At 42.0% G+C, this 14621-nt stretch overlaps 1 long non-coding RNA gene across 1 annotated transcript; it reads left to right on the top strand.

Moving 5' to 3' along the window:
• The first annotated feature begins 448 nt into the window (after window positions 1-448).
• On the top strand, window positions 449-5248 carry LOC136296508 (uncharacterized). Its single transcript, XR_010722954.1, has 4 exons — window positions 449-535; window positions 2729-2883; window positions 4441-4463; window positions 4565-5248. It is a non-coding gene; the product is annotated as an uncharacterized lncRNA (long non-coding RNA).
• The last annotated feature ends 9373 nt before the right edge of the window (window positions 5249-14621 follow it).

Here is a 14621-nt window from a genome sequence, read left to right as displayed (position 1 = left end):
CACCGCCCCTGCACTTCAAAGAGGAATGCTTCTCACAAACAAGTACTGGCCCTGAGATCCAGGTGCATGGCAGGGCCTTGCTCGACCTCCCACCTGCCCCACAAATCCTGAGACCAGACTTTGACCACCCGGGCTACAGGAACACCCTCAGGCAGGGCAGGATAGGGCTCACAGTGCATGTGGCTTGTCTGCAGGTGAACCTCAGCAGGCATTCCTGTGGGATCACAGTCACATTTCCACAAGAGAAGAAGCAGCCCCTCAGGAGGGGTGGGCTGTCATTTCTTCCCTCAGGCAGATTCCTGCCTTTCCACTTTCAAAGGCCCTGAGCAAAGCTTCCCAGCCAGGGCCCTCCTCCCTTTCACAGACCAAACCCACCTGAGGAGGTGGGGCTGCCCTACCAAAGACCACACCTGGATATGCTCCCATCCATTCCGAAGCCCACCCTGGCTGTGCTACCTGCCCTTCTCTGGCTCTTCTTCCTCCCAGCAAAACTGCAAAACCCAAACAAGTCTGACCAGCTCTCCTTCTATCACAGGTACCTCCGCACCCTCCATCCTCCCTTCAGATGATTCCTGGGCAGCTTCTCTTTACAGGACTGAGATCTGCTCACCTCAGAGCTCCTGCTCGGAGAAACTACAGTACTTGCAGCCTTTGGGCCTTCAAGGGCCTTTCCCCTGATGCTCTTGGGCTGATCTCCTTCAGGGGCCGCTCCCCTCAGGGCTCTGTTCCCCTCGTGGCGCCCAGACTCACCATCTCTATGGTGCCGAGACTCTCTCACCGTCTCTGAGGGGCTCTGCTCCCCTCCTGGTGCCGCTCTCGCCTCCTCCGAGGGCCATTCCCGCAGGGCTCCTGAGGAGGGAAGAGCAGCCCTGGGGGGGAATGAGGTGTGAGGCCCGAGCGGAGCACGGAATGCTCCGGGAAAATGACCCCGCGTTTGTGTAATCTGATGCAAATGGGTGTTTATTTATGCAAATGTGTGTTAAGTAGGGTCTACTCATGCTCTTGTTTCAACTATTTGTGTGTGCTTACACCTATAAAACACGTGTAAAACTCCCCTGAAAGCTGCAGCGACCCCAGACCCCATCGGTGTGGACAAGGCACTGTCTTTACCCAAGACCAAAAAGTAAAGTACCAGCGATTGTTTAAAGCTTTCATGAGGCTGTTGGGTGTATTTAATCAAGTTTTCTGGCCAAATTCCAGTGAGTATAATTATACCTTGTCTACCTACCCTAGCTCTTCCACCTGGTAAAATGTTTTTCTGTTTTCTTCTGGTACAAGGTGTTAAATATCCACTACTACTCCAGACACGGGTTAGCTGTTTCCTGTGTCAGGAGCGTGCCTGTTCTCAAGCTGGGAATGTTTCAGGGAGCGTATACTTCCCATCTCTGTGATTCAAAGGGAAATAGAAGGGTCAATTAGCTGCTGGCAATTTTAATTCGTGTGATGAGTATTCTTCTGCTTCAACATTGCCTTGTTGAGTTGCCCGAAGTTCTAATTTGCAGAGGAGTTTATGTTCTAAGCCTAGAAATGTTTGTGAAATTGATTTGTAGCTCAATATGTATATAATAGCACCTGCACATATGAATGTATGGAAAGTGACTCTGTAACCAGATAATCAATGGATGTTGCTAAGTTCCTGAATTGAGCTTGAGACAGAATTAAAGTGGTAAGGAAAAGCTCTGAAATTATTGTTGTGTAAAATATTTGCTTTGAAACATACCGTGAAACTGATTCAGCTACCCCTTCAGAGTTGGGATGGGTAGGTACTAATATTCAGAAAGTATCAGGAACTTTATGAGGCAGGGGACTACAAAAGTTGTGTTGAAGGTGGCATCAGCACGGCACAGCCACTTATAAACAGAAGAGAACCTCTGTGTTGTCTCATAAATTGGTGTTGAAATAAATTGTAAACAATATTGGGTTGAGGGATTTGATCTGATTCAGAGTTTCAGAGCAAATATTAAATAGCCTAGAATGTGGATGTATGCCATGTTTTATATTCATAAGAGTGTGTTTCTATGTGCATTAATTTAGTCACATAATGAGTGACTAAAATCTTCCTTTTCCCCAAAAGCACTTTTAAAAATTGCTACTAAATTTCCAGATATTCCTATGTGCTCTCTAAAAGGAAATAAAAAATGCAATTAAAAAGGAATGCTAATTTCCCCAGGACTAGAACACATTGCTCTGTGTCTGCTCCTAGTCTGCTTGGAGGGTCTGGGCAAATTTGCTCTCCATGCTTGTTTGCCTTTTCTTAAAATGGAGATAATATCTCCAACCTTTGGAAAGTATCTTAAGACTTGATGGTGAAAAGTGTTGTAGAAGTGTTAGACGCTATTAAGGGTGTTCAGAATTTTCATTTAGAATTTAAAAAGATAAGAGTACAGACATTGGAAATTAGGGCTGTACTGATCATTTCAGATCCTGTGTCAAGCACTGATTTTATTTTCCAGAATGGCTAACAGAGTAAACAATTCTGCAGTGTGCAAATTGCAGGGTTTTTTTCCAAAAACAGAAGAAGGTAAATTGTTCTTTGTTCCAGGAATTTCTTTGCTGTTTTAAGAAGATATGCTTTGGGTTATTTTCCTCAGGGAACAATTTAAATTACTTTTTTGTTCATTACAGATTTCATCTGCATATTTTCATTTTGTAAGACATTCTTCTAATTCAGAGATTTTTGCAATATGCATCTTATTTAGTATGTTTTAAAATCACTCTTTTTTCCCAGCTTTTGAACTTTAATGCCCAGAGAACATGTTTAAAGGAGCCAGAATCCACCTATTCCATTGGAACAGTTCTCTACTGTGTAATGGAAATGGAGACAACCAGAGAATGGTGTGGATTGACTCAGGTGAAAGAGTGCTGATTTTCTGCATTCACTAGGTAAGTGGAAATTTCTGATTAGATCTATAGCACTTTCTTGGCAACTGAGTCAGGATTTGGTGTAAGTTATTTAACGAGCAGTCATAGGAATTGTCTTCTCACTATTTTCACACAGAATCACAAAATCATTTAGGTTAGGAAAGACCTCATCATGTCTGGCCTTTGACCAATCACCTCATGACAAATAGACCATGTCACTAAGTGCCACACCCAGTTGTTTCCTGAGCACCTCCAGGGATGGAGACTTCATCCTTAGGCAGCCCCTTCCAATACCTGACAACCCTTTCTGTGAAGAAATTCTTCCTGCTGTCCAACCTGAACCTCTGCTGGCAACAGCTTGAAGCCGTGGTCTCTCCTGCTGTTGCTTGTTACCAGGGAGAAGAGGCTGACCTGGTTACAACCTCCTTTGAGGGAGTTGTAGAGAGCAATAAGGCCCCTCCCAAGCCTCCTTTTCTCCAGACGAAACACTCCCAGCTCCCTCAGTTGCTTCTCATAGGACTTAGCTCTGAACTCTTCCCCGGTTCCTTTGCCCTTCTCTGGACAGGCTCCAGCACCTCGATGTTTTCTCCCAGTGAGGGGCCCAGAACTGGACACAGGGCTCCAGGTATGGCCTCACCAGTGCCAAGTACAGAGGGTTTATAACTTCCCTGGTTCTGCTGGCAGCACTGTTTCTGATACACTCCTGGATGCCACTGACCTTCTTGGCCACCTGGGCACACCTGGGCTCATGTTCAGCCACTGTCAACAAGCACTCCCAGTTTTTTTCCCACTAGGTCACCTTTCAGTCATTCTGCTCCCAGTGGTAATGTTGCAGGGACTTCTTATCACCACACTGCATTTTATTACATCTGGAAATATTTAATATTTTTCTTAAATTGGTATAATCATTTGAACCTCAGCTTTTATGTTTTAAGAGAGTGTATTTCTAAGTTTGATGATAGCAAAATGAGAAGCTTGCAGATGTTTTCAGCATGTGCCATTGGACCTTGGAAGTCAGGGCTATAAAGAGGCTGTGCACACGTTTTTACAACAAATGGAGTTGGTCTCCTGGAACAGAAAAGTAAACTCTGCATTGGTGCTGAGTGGTGTAATTGTAGTTCTCTGCCTTTGTGTGGGAAGGGTCAGCAGGATCTGCAGCATTCCCTGGCATCCACATGGATACTGTGGGCTCCTTAGACTCCTCCTAGGGATTCTCACTCGAAGGCTGACAGGCAACTTGAACGCTGCTAAGATCATTTTGCTGTTTCTTTGCTAGACTAATTTTTTCAGTGACAAAAATACTCTTGGAAAAGTCACATTCTTTTCTGAGATTTGTCTTGGATTACTGCAATGATATGCAACATATTAAAAGGATTTGCCTTGTGTTGTGATTGGCCTCCATCCTGGCCAACACAGCAAGGTTTGAGCTTGGTTCTTTGGAATTAACAACTGTGAGCTGCTGTGGTGTGAGCTTCAGGCTCTAGCAAGCCCATATCCTCTGGCAGGGCATAAAGGGGTTTGGTAACAAACGTTCACCTGAGGTTATGCCATGAATTTGTTTCCTCCTTCCCCCCGCAGGTTTGTTCCTTAGACATTCACAGGTATTTACTCATGGAATGATGTTGCTTTGGGGTGTAATCTGTGACAGCTGGGGTTGCTGGAATAGGGAAATCATTCATTTCAGAGGTTTTTTTCTTTCTAGAGTTTAAGGACACACATGAGGTGAATCTGTTAATCAGCAGAAGAGAACACCACTGGAATAGTGCTGCCCTGCAGAATTGCACTTGGAACACCTCTGGGATTCAGTTCCTTGGCCCATTGTGTTGTGCTATCTTGGGCAAATCACTGCATCTCCATCTCTAGCCTAACACACCAGAACATTTGGCATAGGCCCCAAAGAAAAGCAATCATCTCCATAAATCTTCTGAGCTGTCTGCCTTCTGAAGGCATATCCCTTGTGGGGTAAAATTAGGAAGTGATCATCATGGATCATAAATCCATTGGCCTTGGCTCTGCATCTAACTTGTATCCAAAGTCGGATGCTGGGAGCTCAGTTTCATAGCACACAGGGGCGTGGGTTCTCTGCACTTTTTAGCTGCCAGAAAAGCATTTCTGATTTCTCTGGGTCATATTCTTCCTTGTCCTAGTACAGTTTGCTCTTTAATCTCCCAGCCTCATTTTATCTGTCTGTAAAATCCAATGTGTATTTATTTGTCTGTGGAATGCACTGGATAGACCTAGATAGAGAAGCTACTAATGTTCTCTATTTTACTCACCTCCAGGGGCCTAGAAGAGTTAATGTCTGCACAATGCCTTAGCAAGTGTAAAAGTGCTTAGCTTCATTATATATTGATTTATGTGCAAGAAAACTACACAAAATAATAAAACATGCAATGTACTTAAAATTGACTGTGAGCAGACGAAAGATCTTCAGTCTAACCTTAAAACATATATCAAGTCATGTGAATGGATAGTTAGGTGGGTTTCCCACCCAATCCAGCACAAATGGGAAAGGGTCCTATATTTGGAAATAGCACAGGGCCCAGATGGGGCTATGTCTGGATGAGAATTCCCATGTGGAGGCAGAGACACAAATTAAATTAGAACGGATATTAGAGCTCTGGGCCAGATTCATACCCTCACTGCAGCAAAGTAAACCAGAGGAACACCAGCAAATCATGGATGTAACACCAGCGTGAGCGAGAGGAGAATCAATCCACAGGTAATAAGGGCAGCATCAGTGCCTGCCTAGGGTTTCATCCTGTGCTTTGTCCTAATTATGAGCAGTTTAATGGCACGCTAAAATACAAAACAGATTTATGAGCCATTGCCATCTCCCTCTGCATTCTTATACATCTGACTCAACAGTAATTTTACTCCTTGGCTAGAAGGTCAGCTTAGGTTTTAAGTAAGCTAGGGCTGGGGCTTGGGACTGAGAGTTTCACTGCCCCCTTGAATGCTGCTGCTAGAATAAACGCTAAACTGAAGTCCCATCTGCTCTCCCCATGTCCTGTCCAGATGAATATTTAAGATCCCACAGCACACCTTGAATAGAGGATAACTCTATATATCTAGCCAGTATTCTTCCTTCATTAAAATAGACTAAGACCAGCTTGTATTTGAAGTCAGCAGAATTACTTTTTTTTTTTTTTCCTTGCAAAATCAGTATCTTTTCAGACTGGAAATACTGTAACTAAAATGGGAAAGGAGTAATGTGTAAAATGAAGGGGGCAATGTTGATCATTGAAGAAAATAAGGCCAAAGACTGTGGTGAGATTACTGTGGGCTATTGCTTGAAGCATATTCATTAAGGGCAGTGTACCTGTAACACTGCATTGCCTTTTGGGGAAAGAAAATGAAATGGTGCACAAAGCATATGATGAGCCAAAAGATTTCCTGGATTTCCTCCTTAGTGTTGCCTCTAATAGACTGTAGGCAAGTTCTTTCATCTCTCTGTGTCTCAGTTTCATGACCTGTAAATAGCAATAGTAATAATTTGCTGTTTTTCAGCCTGGCTATGAAACTTGACCTGCCACAGTTAACAATGTGTTTTGACATTCTTGTGGAAAGAAGAATGGGTTCAGGTGCATCTTCACTCAGAGCTGCTTGTTGTCACAAAGTAGAAGGATGTCTCCAGAGAAAGATCACATAACATTTCTCTTGTTTCTTATGTATCTCCTCACCTCCACCCCAAGAAAGCAGTTCTTGTTTAGAGTGTTATCTTTATGCTTGGCAAAAAAATCACATTGACTTTCTAGCAAAAACTTTATGGTTCAAGTTTCTTCATCAATGTGTGCAGCTTTTTCCTCAGTAGACACCTGACTTTCAGAGGAATGCTGCAGATTTACTTTGCTCTCTGTTTTCATTGCTGCAGCTTTTTCCAGAGCAAATTCTAACTTGCCTTAAGCAGGAATTTTCTTGAGGAGTTAAGTCAAGACCCTGGTACTAACACATCTGAGAGGAGCTCGCTCACACTCCTCTGAGAAGAGAGCCCATGCCACTGGTTACTGCATTAGCAGTAATTTGTGCCTTGGATCAGTAAGTTCTTTAGTGAATTTCTCAGCTTCCATTAGAGAAGATCCTGGTTGAATGGGACTGATAAAATAACTTCTCTCCCTACATTATCCATATATTGTCATGGAGATACTTCAGAGTGGTGACAGTAAAAAAAACTTGGTCATGAGGTTTTCTCAGTTCTTCTGCATGCTGGGATACAGGCATGAAGTCAGGGGGCAGGTAGAAGAACCTCTTTCTTTTGGTGGGACATCAAGTGTGCACCATAGTGTTTGATACCTCCAACAGACTTACATCCACATCTATCCCAAAACCTTTTCTTCTGGGCTCAAGGTTGTTCAAAATATGCTGTTATTTTAGGGACAATGTGGAAAAGGTAGATGGGACCACGACATACACAGCCCTCTGCATCCAACACCTGAAATCTCAGGGGTCTGCTGGCCCCTGATCTGGCTGATAGACTAGCAAACCTACTTCTCTTAGCATCAGCACCTCCCTGCTCAGTGCCAAAGCTGCAGTTCTCTAAACAGATCTCATCCCAGCATATATTATATTGCCATACAGGCAACACTGTTCTAACTGATTAATAACAAGCAGCTTGATAGGATTTGGGGAGACACTGGAGTAATTAGTAAGATAAGGGCAGGTTTCTTTGTGCTACAGTTTCACGGATGACAAAAACTTTCCCCCTGAAGGGTTTCACTGATAAATCTGTATATAATAATAAAAGCTTTTTGCTAAAATGCAAGTTAAATATTCCTTTAGAGAATAAGAGGAAAGGAAATGTTCATGTCCTGGTGCTGATTGGAGGCCAAGAGAGTGGATGAGGAGAGGAAGCTGCTAGGAAAGAATCTGTTTTTTCTTCTCTGCTGACAGCAAGGTTTGGGATTTGATCTCCAAACAGGTAGCATGGTTCATGTTGGCTGGGCTGGCCATTCAGTTCTTGGAGCTTAGGCTGTCTGTGCATCACCAGGGCACAAAGTGCTCTTTCCTCTGGCTAGACAGTGAGGTGAGTTGTTCTATAGTGGGCCCTTCTCTGCCCTTCTGTGGAGTCACTCCCATTTATATTGATCTTGGGATCAAGAACATACAGACTCTGTGGGGCAAGTTTAAAGCATCCACATAGCTGTCTAGTGGCAGTGGGATCATAAATATTGAATGTTTCTTACTCATCTTCTCAGCAGCCATAGTTTCTGTTAGCTGCAGTGAGAAATTATGAGCATGGGTTTGACTCATACAGAATAAGTGACCAGGTATAAAAATTAAAAAAAATAAAAATAAAAAAGGAAAACTAAAAAGCTACAAATGTTGCTGGAGTGACAAATGTTCATTTACTTAAAATATCTTTAATAATGCTGGACCTTTTCAAATAATCTAATTTATACGGAACACTCCTCACTAATTGAAGCTGTCTTTTTTTTTATTAAATAGAAAAGTTACAAAACGGTATATTGACGTTTTGTGAGTGATTCTTCTCAGGAGCACACTGACTGTTATGAATAGGATTTCACATGATGCAAGCCCCTAAATGCCTACAGTGATATGAGGAAACCTGCAGATTCCTGTAATTGTAAATGCAATAGGCAAGGTGTTGGGCTATTGCATCTCCTTTCTGGAGATCATTGTTATAAAGCTCAAAGTGTTGTTTAGCCCTTGGTGTTCTCATTTATTTCCACAGCTTTTTCTGAAAGCACAAGTTTGAAAAATTGAAGTCTTTCAAGAATAATCACTCTTCAAACACTTAATGCTGCTGTGACAGCACTGTCTATCACTCAAGATTTAACTCTGGAAATCCTCATAACATAGAGAAAAAAAACCTTTTCCAATTAGCTGAGACTGGAGGCAGATTAGTTCTCGACTTCCTCCATTGAGGGATGCCAGGGTGTGTATTAATGGACCACAGGAGATGACTTCTGACCATAATTCTGACTGCATTGGGTGGTGCATAAAATGGCAACAGCATCTCTCCCACCAAGAGATGCAGGACCAGCCAGTTAATGTGAGCTACCCTTGGGTGTATCTCATAGGTCTTGGTGATCTACAATCCTGTCAAGGGCAAAAGATGTCATCCTCACTCTGTTATATGGATGAGGAGGTTGAGGTGTGGAAAGGTTAATAAATCACCCAAGGTCATGCCATTCTTTTGGCAGAGCTCAGAATAGCACCCATGCCTCTGTCTCTACTTTTATGGACATGTGCTTGTGTTTAAGGTCTCAGCCACAGTCTGTTGGACAAACTTTTCTTTCTTTTTTAATCTTTGGGACCTAATCGACACACGTCTTCATGATCACTGGTGTTGCAGAATTAACAGTCTTTAAAGCCTTTTGTAGTGTAATTCTCTTCATCAGAGGAAAGAGATGGTTTTCCCCAGTCAGCAAGATTTTGATGTTTAGATCCCCAGTGTAGCAAGGCTTGCATCAAGGGTTTAATGTTGCTTTGTTCAGAGCTGCAGCACAGATTTCTATCACTTCAGTTAACAGGGTACATTGTTATGTCATGATATTCTGACTTTAAAGGATACAGAATAGAAAAATAACCAGATGCACACTGTCAGGAAGGTTTTTAATCCTGGCTGGTAATAGATGGTGCAGGAAGGGTGGGCTCAGTTTCAAGTCTGTGCTGTAGTTCCCTTGCTCTTGGTCGGTTGTTTCTCTTTCTGAGCTTTCACTCTCCACCCCCCAGCTTTTCTCCTGATCTCCTTTTCTCACTCATTCTATCAACAGGCAGAGTTTCATCAATTCCAACTCACTCTTCCAAATTTCCATCTCCTTTCCTTTCAGTTTGTAGTCTCCCTGTCCTTTCTTTCCCTCAGAGCCTTCTTTTGATCATACAAACCTCAACTTCTGCCATCTGCTTGGCCCCTAATCTGACTTCTTCCCTCTCCTCTCCTAGCTAGTCCTGGGACTCTTCCTCCCACCCTCTTTGTGCCTTTTTAGCTCTTTACTCTAATTCTAGTCCCTTCTATTACCTTACTATATTTTTCCCTGAAGATTACAAAAGACATATTCCCATTCACAGTGTCACACGTAAGAGAGACCTGAGCAACCATAATTGCTACCAGCAATACATATTATTTTATTTAGGCATAAAAATATTCTTTCAGAAGAATTAGATCTAAAGATTATGGGACATTAAATAACTGAAAAATTTAATCTGATGATAAGGAAATAGAAGATGGATTGAATAAGAGGCAAATGCTGTAGGGGAAAAAACAAACAACAAAGGCAAAAATAAATCACAGAATGGTGCAGGTAGATTGGATGCCATCCCTGTGCAGTTCTATCCAAACCCCTCAAAAGAACCGTATTATGGGCCCTTTCTTATTGAACAGACATACATTACTTGTTTTCTTCCAGAGAATGCTTCTAATTTCTCTGTGACTACTGTACTGTATTTTGGAGGGTTTTTTGGTTTTTGGCCTTAATGTTATGTCGTCAAAGGACATAAAGAACAAGATGTGGTCTGACCAAAAGACCAGGTTCTGGGAACTCTCTAATCCAGGTCTGATACAGACTGTTGTTGCATCCTGGACTGATCCCTCAGTGTCAATGTCCTAAGCTTCTTCAGTGTTCTGAGACAGAGAAAGCAGTGCTGATCACACTGCTGCAGGAGGGTGTTGCACCAGGACTCATCTGCGTTAAGTGGGATGACACTCCAGCTTTGGCTTCTCCTGCTGATTTTGATAGGAAAGGTAGTTATATTTTGCACCTCTGCTGGCTTCCAAGAAACTATTGCACTGCTGAGCAAAGATGAGCCTGCTGTCACTGTACCTACTGCGTTGCTTTTTTTAGGACTACTACATTAGAGCTGTGGTGACCAGACAAAAAAATAGGGCAGAGCTGAAACAGTTCCAGGGAAAGGAAGCATCACAGAGAAGATAATATCTAAGCAAAGAAGAGATTCTGGCTTTTGTATGTCTCTAAAACTAATGTTTTAACTACTGGGCCAGATTCCCATGCACTCTGAAGCCTCTTTTTCTTAGGAATGCAAGAATGAGGATTGAATCAAATTATTTGTCAGTAGGAGAGTATAAGCCACCAGGGCAGTGATACTGTGGGTTTGGTTTTTGGGTGGGTTTTTTTGGTTTTTTGTGAAGTTTTTTTGACTGAAGTCATAAGAAATTTTATATCCAGGAAAGATGTGGGCAATATACTTTGGATAGTTCACTGAATGGGTATAAATAACATAAACTGCACAAGTTCTTGTTATATAAAAATGGAGAGACCAACTCAGCTGCACAAGGACCTGGTCTGTGTGCTTTCCTTAGCTCTCTGTAGAAAACATCAGTAAGGATAGCAGATAATTTAGATATGAATTCTGATTACTGCAGACTGGACTAAAATGTATGTCATACAAACCCACTGAGACAGCGCAGTTTTCATTAAATTGTTTGCAAATTGATCTGCTGAGAGTGAACAGAAACATGCAGGTATTTTTACTCGTCTCTGAGAAGAGGAACCCCTCTTATTTAAATAACTAATTTTACAAATTTAGCAGAACTTATACTGGCCTTTAGTATTGCAGTCTCTCATACTTCTGTCCAGCATTTGCCTACTTCTTTTTGCTTCAATTTACTACTTGAGATTTAATTGAAGAAGTCAGTCTGTGGACAGAGCATTGGGGCAGGCATTGAAGCATATTCACATTGGTTCTCACTAGAAAAAGGAACAGTCTCCTTCCCAGTGCAAGGAATGCACACAGAAGCAACAGACCTTCAATGCCAAAGAGAATAAAAGAAGAGCACATTTGCTAAGAAAAGAAACTCTAATAAATATTGAAGGAATAAAAGAATAATCTAAGGTTAGATCAGAACATTAGTAGTTGGGCAATGTGGATCCCATTAACAACATTTTATAGCAGATATTATGTTTGTCATAATTGTCAGCAGATTAGAAATACTGGCTTCTTTACCATGAGAAAACTGCTGTTCAAAACTACTGTGTCCAAGCCATCATTAAAAAAGTCTCAGTTAGAGCTAGTGACTGGAAAGGATTAGGCTTAGACATGACAATTCCTGCTTTGGGGTAAGGGAATATGCCAGATGATCTCCCAAGTTCTCTTCCAGTTTTACTTTCCAGGACTCAATAATGTCAATTACTTTACAATGGGAACTTCCTTGAGTTTTTACAGCAGTGAAGATTGCATAATATTATTTACATTTCCTAGGTGTATATCAAGCCAAATCAAGTAATATAGTGAAGTCTAGCTATTCAAATAATGTTAGAGCTCTGAATTTCACCAGCTTGGGTTAAAAATTACAAATCTTCATTTCTTCAGGTTTGCTTTCTGGGTTATGAAACTAACTAGTTCACATGATTGCATGGGAACCCTGAAGGCAAGGAAATTCTATTTTTCCCTATCAGAGTCTCTAGGTACCTCAAAAAATACAACAAAAATTGCCACCACTCTTGGTGTGTAAAACCAACCTCCTGAAATCCATGTCAGTGAAGTGGTAAAGAGATGTAAGTTTTATATCTAACATCTATCAAAATGACTGTGAGGGTTTTGGCACATCAAACTTTCCTTCACAATTAATCAAGTGGTCAGAACACAGTGATCTCTGCATGCCTGTGGAAGTGTTTTGAACACTCACCTGACAGGTTTAAGGCAGGTTTTCTCACGCCAGTATTGTCCCATGAAGGCAGTAAAGCTGGAGATGTTTGAATCACAAAGCCAAAGTGTATTTATCCATCACTGTAGCAGTTTTTAACTCTGCCAATAGAGGTGGCCCAGAACAGTGACATGAAAGTGGCACTCCAGCTAAGATGATTCTCATGTCATTCCTCCATGCGCACTTTGTTTTCTTCAGATTTTCAAATCCTAGGATACAAGCACTAAAGGTCTCCCTGCTTCCTGCCAATCCTTGTCCTTATCCAGCTCCCAGAGGGCTGCCTCCATGCAGGCCATGTTCCTGTAGGAAGCCCTTGACAAACTAATACAATAATTGCCAAAGAACAGATAATTTTCCAACAGTTCAAGAGAGAGAGTGAGCAGTAATGGGACCCATTAATTACTGTTTGAGTAGAGTTTTGTCAGGGAAGTAGGAGAGAAGGAAACTGATTGGTCTGAGCTAATTTGCAGACAGAGGCCAACTGTCGTCTGTGGGCTGTGTACAGTTCACAGAGCTCTGGAGTGAGAAGTCCTCATGCCCTGGTGAGAACTCCAATGTGAGCTTTGCACCTTAACCTCAGCCTGCCAAGCCACATCCAGAGGGACAATGCTTTCTTTGGGTCTCTGGGGTTTTTTTCAGAATGAGCATCCCTGCCCACCTTTAAGCAAATCTCTTCACTCATCTCCAGCATTGCTGTTCACACAGCTGCAGCATAACAGAGTGTAGCCTGCTCTTGTCAGCCATTCATAAATGTAGAATTGTGCAAGTACAGTTAATCGATAAAAACCCTGTAATTGAGAATATGCAGGAAAATGTCATAGCTCCTTTGGAGGGAATCTGTGGCAAGTTTATTGGTGCAAGAAAGATCAATGTCTGAGAGGCAAAAACTGAGTAAAATTGTCTTAAGGAAGATGGTGATGCTGACTAAACAAATTAACTACAAACATGCACAATGGATGAAGGTGTCACTTGCTTATCGTTGTTGTTCAGTAACACCAGCTGGCATCAGGATGCCCTGAACTCGGCTCTGCAGGCTGTCCTTGCCCTGATGAGTTTACCAGCTGAGAAATCAGGTTCATGCTGACCATGTTTAAAAAATGTGGACCTAATAAATTACCAGGTTCAAATAATTTGCATTCCAGTGGGGTAAGGGAGCTCCCAATTTGCTGGATACTGGCACCAAATTCTTCCTTCCTGCAGAGTCAGCATTGAGTGTAAGTCCAGTCTTTTTGTGTCATCTACAACAGAATATTTCCATTCCTTGAGTGACACCAGAATTTTTTTATATCATCAGGCCTTTTAGTAAGACTTCTGCTAGTTCTTTCTCATGGCTCCTAACTGTGCTAATAAGCACATTGTGTGAAATGTGGCATATTTTAGGAGCACAGTAGATAAGGAGCAGCAGACCAGCCAGTGTGAGTGTAAAGTTTTGTTGCTTGCAACTTTTTCATGTTAGAAGATATCTCATGTGAAACCAGCTTTAAAAAAAAATCAAATCCAAAACTTACCAACGATGTAAGAATCACACATTTAGTTTAGTTTCAGTATTTGACAAGATTATGAGGACTGACTAATCAATAGGACCATGTTTTCAAAGCAGGGTGGCAGCATTCACTGAATAAGAACATTCCTTACTTACCCTCCTGTGAGATGAGAGCTGAGCCCTGTGGAGCATATTATAAAAGACAGTTTGATGGAATAGTCTGAAATAGCAAGATTTAAAAATAAAACAGGATCAAGACAACTGTACATAAAACAGCCCAGACCAAACTAACCTAATTGCTCCCCATGGTGAGGTCAGTAAGAGAGCTGATAAAATGTATGTGGATGACATTTCTATTTGTTTAGACATTTGAAAGCTGCTGATAAAAATCCCCTTTCAAAAGGCTGGACAGTTTGGTTGCTAAAGCTGCACGAGAAGGTCCTTGTGTGTTGAGCAGAGATGAGCAATGAGGAGGTTGTTCTTGTGGACACCAGGTTCTTACGGGGGTAGGTCACTTGCCAAGACCCCCAGCAGTTTCCCAGCTCCTCAGTGACTAAGAGCAAGGCTGCATGCAAAGGAACAGTGGGCTTTCTGATGCTTACATCAAAAATACTGCTACCTTCAAAGAACCTGCTAGACAATTCCTTCAAA

The sequence above is a fragment of the Chamaea fasciata genome, unplaced genomic scaffold (genome assembly GCF_029207755.1).
Source record: "Chamaea fasciata isolate MVZ Bird 193981 ecotype frontalis unplaced genomic scaffold, bChaFas1.0.hap1 SCAF_13, whole genome shotgun sequence".
NCBI lineage: Eukaryota > Metazoa > Chordata > Aves > Passeriformes > Sylviidae > Chamaea > Chamaea fasciata.
Note: the sequence above shows the minus strand (reverse complement) of the source record. Positions and strands in the feature narration are given on the sequence as shown.